Source organism: Mus caroli, unplaced genomic scaffold (genome assembly GCF_978045245.1).
Source record: "Mus caroli unplaced genomic scaffold, Mus_caroli_1 scaffold_10, whole genome shotgun sequence".
NCBI lineage: Eukaryota > Metazoa > Chordata > Mammalia > Rodentia > Muridae > Mus > Mus caroli.
Window position 1 is genome coordinate 118,358,907 of NW_028227265.1, and position 6,000 is coordinate 118,364,906.

The following is a 6,000-nucleotide window of genomic DNA, read 5'->3' on the forward strand; positions in this document are numbered from 1 at the left end:
ACACCATCGCTCATTACAGAGGAGACCGTATCTCTCTGCTTCGATGAAATGCTAATTTGGGGTTCCTAAGACCTGACAAAGCTTTAACAAGCTAATAATATTTTAGTGGGGAATTTCCTAGCATTGTGGTAACTGAGATTGACGGGAGACCATTCTCAGCTACCCGGAACGAATATCCACACCACGTTGCTGTCCCTTCTCCTGTGAGTACTCTGGGGTGTTGTGCTGTCAGGGCTCACTGGAGGCTTCTCAGACGCATAGTTCAGTGTGGAGAATGGTGTGTGTGTGTGTGTACACTTGTGTGTGTGTGTGTATGTATGTGTGTGTGTGTGTGTGTGTGTTAATTTTGTCAGATGCTGGCTCAGTCCTGCACTCAGTAGGGCTGCTTTACTGGTGTTGATAAAACATATAAATGAATCAATGTTTTCCCACAATGGCTGCTCCTAACAGGTTTCTTGTGTTTTCTAGGGGAATTTTTTTCTTTAGTGGCAAGAAATGGATTATAAGAACTTGGTGGGGGCTGGAGAGATGGATCCGTGGTTAAGAGCACTGGTCGTTCTTGCAAAGGACCCAGGTTCAATTCTAAGCACTCACATGGCAGCTCAGAACTACCTGTAACTCCAGTTTCATGGTATCTGACAGCCACACTTTCATGCACATAAAATAAAAATAAAACAATAAAAAATTCTTTTATAAAAGAACTTGGTGAGAGGTGAAGGGTAAGAGAGACAGACAAAGAGAGAGAGAGAGAGAGAGAGAGAGAGAGAGAGAGAGAGAGAGAGAGAGAGAGAAGATTATTATAGCCACACAAATCTGGCTATAGCTGGGGAAGTGGTGAGAAGCCAGCCAGACATGACTTAGTGTGAAGAAAGGACCAGCCACGCGTCTGCCTGGAGCTTGGTCCCAGGAGCCAGGGAGATTTAACAAGGGGAGTTGCCCAGTTGCCCAGAGTTCTGTATCCTCTTGCACTCTGATGATTATTCCAGAAACAGGGAGCCTGCAGATAGAGTGGTGTCCGTGGTTGGCAGTCTCAACTTGAGTTCCACGTTGCTGGCAATTCAAGAGTCTCTCTGGGTACCAGAAAACCTCTGAAATGGAGATGCCTTGAAACTCACATCCACCTTGAGTTCCACAGGGGCCAGTGCTCTTCCTGACCCCCTGTCAATCACCCTCCTGCCCAAATGTGCTCTGCCTGCGAAGTAGACTTGGTGCTTCCAGCCTCTGGGAGGAGCTGGTACTATATAGTCATTGACACAGAGTCAACAACAACTGACATAAAATCTGACACAGACTTCCTGGCACACAAGTGTGTGCACACTTCATAAACTACAGGCTAGTCTGTATCTTGCTCAAAATAACAGCCAATTGAGTTGCAAAGCATCTAAAACACAGTTCTCCATAATTGAGTATATTCAATCCAGGTTTGTGAAGAAAGTCTCAGAATGGGCACTGTATGTGTATACGTGTGTATGGTCTGTGTGTTTGGTCTGTGCATGTGTGTGTGGTGTGTGTATGTGTGTGTGTGGTGTGGTGTGGTGTGTGTATACATGCATTTATGTGTGTGATATGTGTTTGTGTATGTTATATATGCGTGTGTGTGCATGTGTGTAAGTGTATGCATGAGTATGTGTATATGTATATGTGCATGGGTGTGCATGTACATGCTTGCATGTGTGTTGTGGTTTGTGTGGTATGGTGTGTGTGTGCGTGTGTGATGTATGTGTTTATGTGTGATGTATGTGTTATATATGTGTGTGTGTGTGCATGTGTATGAGTGTATGCATGAGTGTGTGTGTATATATATATATATATATATATATATATATATATACGTGCATGGGTGTGCATGTACATGCTTGCATGTGTGTTGTGGTTTGTGTGGTATGGTGTGTGTGTGCATGCATTTGTGTGTGTGTGTGTGTGTGTGATGTATGTGTTATATATGCATGTTGTGCATGTGTATGAGTGTATGCATGAGTGTGTGTATGTGTATATGTGCATGTGTGTGTACATGCCTGCATGTGTGCTGTGTGTGTGTGCATGGAAACATCTGCTCATTTGAAGACACTGCCAGAAGATCACATGGCAGAGAGCCTGGAAGGTGGGGTAATTCTGTGGAGTTGGCTTTTGAAATCTTTCAATATTTTATATATTCTCATATTTCATGTTTGCTCAGGTTACATAGGTTCACTACAGTGTTTACCTCAATAGTCCCAAGACAAAAGGCACAGCTAACAGGACTCAGTGCTATACAGAGACACTGCAGAGAATTTGTACAAAGAACCAGTAAGCCTATGAAATGATTCTCAAATTAAATCCACAGTGAGATACCAGGATGAATGAGTAAAAAAAATGAAAACTATTTTATCACCTCTTGTTCCAGATATCAACTGATTGTATTAGATTATGTTTTTTTCCCTAGAGTTTTATATAAAAGAATGGTGTGTGATCTTTTGTTCAGCAAGGTAGAAGTCTCTCTCTCCATATATATGTCTGTGTGTGTATGCATGTATGTACTTAAGTATGTATGTATACATGTACATATGTATGTGTGTATGCATGCAAGCATGTATGTGTATACACATGCATGTATGTGTTTATACATATGTGTGTGTATGTATGCATACATGCATGTATGTGTATGCACATGTATGTATGCATGCATGCGTGTAATGTATTGTACACATGCAAGTGTGCATATATGTATGTATTATGCACGCATGCCTGTATGAGTGGAGTGATCCACACTGGGTGTGCTTGTATTTACATTGCTTCCAGTGGGTGTTTTCATCTGCTTTTCCTCTTCCTTTGTATTTTCCATATATTAATACTTTCTAAAACAAAAACTACTCATTATCCCTCATATGTGGATTCTAGCTTGTCTGTCTGTCCATCTAACAATAAGTGGGCATAGGTGTGGGTAATGTCTAAAAGCACTAGAAAGGCCAGCAAGAGATAGATGGTAAAGAGAAGGTAAAGAAGGAGTGTGGGAAGGGTCACATACGACATGAAGGTGACAAGGGTCACATAGGACATGAGGGTGACAAGGGTCACATACGACATGAAGGGGAAAGGAACAGGGTGGGTGCAAAGGAAGGTAGGAGCCACAAGGGAGGTAGAGCATCTGAGACACACCTTGCCTGAAAATTCCACATGCTATCGAGTGTCAGTCAGGCTCATTTAAAATCATTCCATGCCTTGTATACATGTAAGAGATGACCGAAGAGGAAAAATACCAGTAAATAAACAAAACTAAAACCTGACAGTAAAGCTTCTTCTTTCATCTGATTTACTCAGCTCAGGTCTGGACCTCTACTCCCAAGTAACCACTGGTAGTTGTCTTAGATTGTCTGGTGGTATGGTAAAACACTATGGCCACAAAGGCCCAAAAGATACTGTGGAGGGGAGGGCTTACTTCATCTTACAGCTTATAGTCATCATGGAAGGAAGTCAGGGCAAGAACTCAAGCCAGGAGCTCAAGCCAGGAACCTGGAGGCAGGAGCTGAAGGAGAAGCTGTGGAAGAATGCTGCTCACTGGCTAGCACTCAGGACCACCTGCCCATGGGTGGTGCCACCGACAGTGAGCTGGGCTCTCTCATCTCAACCATCAATCAAGAAAGCAATGCCCTACAGGCGGGACACTTACACCACACCTTGGTCTGCCTCATCTCTTCACTCAGGGCCCATTTCATCAGCCCAGAACTTTATTGTGTTGTGCCCCAGTTCCCCAGGGAACAGTGTATAAGTAACATGTCCACATAGTGACTTGAGCTTGCTAACCATCCGCCCTGCCTTGGAAACTGAGTGACACTCTGGGGTTTCATTCTGGGACAGGTGGATTTGTAAGCATCATCTTTCTGGTACTTTTCAACTATTTGACAGGAAAATGTTTTGATATGTTTTCCTTTAGTCTAATCATTAGTCATGTGACCTATTCATATGATTGATACAGTTTTTCATCAGCCCAGCACAGAAAACCCAGGTTGGAGAAGAAGCAGCCTTGATCTTTGATACTAGTTTGGTCTCTGCAACAGATACAGACTCTAGCACATGATAGGTCTAGGAATGAGTCTCCTGGCTCTCACAGGATCACTGTGAAGCCTGGATGTCACAGCCAAGGCACAGTTCATTTTTGTTCAAGAATCCACACAAAGTAGCATAGAGGAGACAAAGCATATAGTCCCTACTTAACTAAAAGCCAAGCTACGCACACACTCATCCTTCGTAAACAACCTTTTCTTTTCTAAAAAGTCTATCCCTCTAAAGTTCTTAGAGATGCGATTTAAAACTCCATCTTATTTCACACATGCGCTGTGATGCCCATTCTTTCCAGAGAGAATACATTGCTCAGCTCCCTCTGTGCCCTCGGATCTCCGTAAACAAGCCTGGATTTACTTCATTCTTAAATAGCCAATGTACTTTCTGTCCTTCTGAGAAATTGATACCAAAAGTCTCACATCTTTGAGAAGGATTAAGCATGGTGTGACCCTTCCTCCACCCATGTCAGAGCTGATACCTGGATCTCTGCTGGATCTTTGTGTGCAGAATTCTTAGGGTGTGTTTGGGATGCTAAAAGGCAGAGGATACTTTGGCTGCGGCAGCTGCTGCTGTTGCTCCTCCTGCTCCTCCTCCTCCTTCTTTTTCTTCTTCCTCTCCTTCCTCTTTTTCCACTTCTGAAAGCATAATTGATATCAAGTGCCATCTTCACAGATAGGCAGCAGGGGGTAAAAGTCACCAACACAGCCTTAGCAACTAGATCATGTGTTAATCTTACTGGTTCTCCATAGCTGGGAAGCAGTCCTAAACTCTGTAAGCCCCAGTGTCTGTAACATAGTAACCCAGGGGGCAGGGTTTTGTAACATAGTAACCCAGGGGGCAGGGTTTTGTAACATAGTAACCCAGGGGGCAGGGCTTTGGGGAAGACTCAGGTGTGAGTTACTCTGCAGACTTCATGGTGACTGTGACTGCTCACAGCCATCCTCCTCCACAGGAGCAGGCAGAGGGCGCTACAACCCTCTCTGGGGTTTCTACTCACTCTTCAACTTCATAATATCTGGGACTTCTAAAGGACAAACAAATCTCCCACAATGCAATGGATATCAGTTCCTTCATCTCTGCGAACCCTGTGTATTTCTTCCTTAAATCCTGTCCATTCTCTCGAGCCATGTGCCTTCACCATGACGTTCTCATCGCCAGGAAGCACTTAGAAAAACATTATCAAAATGAACACTTACTGGCCCTAGCATTCTCCATCCCCAGCATCCTTCATCCCCAGCATCCTCAGTCTCCAGGATCCTCAGTCCCCAGCATCCTCTGTACCCAGCATCCTCTGTACCTAGCATTCAGTCTCCCACATGTGATGTGTCCAGCATCTGCTCTCCCAGTATCTTGCCCACATTGTCTTCTCTCTGGAGTAACACCGGAAAGTTCTGTCTATTCACTTGTGTCCAAACACTGATTGAGCTAATATCTCCTTATATAGAACAAAACAAGACCAAACACATCGTTCTCACATATCCTAGGAAAAGGCCCTTTGTGTTCTGGTCCCTGAAGGCAACCCTGCTCTTCTTTTGAGCAGGGCTGACACCCACATCCCTTCCTCCTCTGCTCCATCCTGTTTGCCTGGTTGCTGCTCACAGGTGAAGTTCAGCCAAGCCAGGTCTTTTATTAGCCCTCCTCGTGCCTGCAAGGGGGGTTCATTTGGGGCTCGAGCCTTCCCCAACCCCAGCATTGTATAAGTTTCATTCCATTAAAAACATCTTTATCAGAGAAGGCCATTTTTGTCAGCTACTGTATCTCCACAGTGAATTCTGGTTGAATACAGGATGAATTCTTGACAAGCCTTGTCAGAAGGACCATAAATTGTTGGGCCAGGCCAGCAGGTGGCTCCTATTCTCAAACACCATTCACACACACACACCTTTTTTTGCAGGTGGATTGTTATTCCCCTATGCACAGGTCAGTGCAGCCTTTGGATAGAGGCCCCTCTCACGATCTCAG

The 6,000-nt window shown here is 44.2% G+C and overlaps 1 long non-coding RNA gene across 1 annotated transcript in view; it reads right to left on the minus strand.

Annotated features, from left to right (window-relative positions):
* LOC147002542 (uncharacterized) overlaps window positions 1-4,802 on the minus strand; it is a 40,641-nt gene extending 35,839 nt beyond the window's left edge. The window contains exon 1 of the long non-coding RNA XR_015048747.1: window positions 4,517-4,802. This is a non-coding gene — a long non-coding RNA (uncharacterized LOC147002542). The remainder of the gene's footprint in view (window positions 1-4,516) is intronic.
* Between the last annotated feature and the right edge of the window lie 1,198 nt (window positions 4,803-6,000).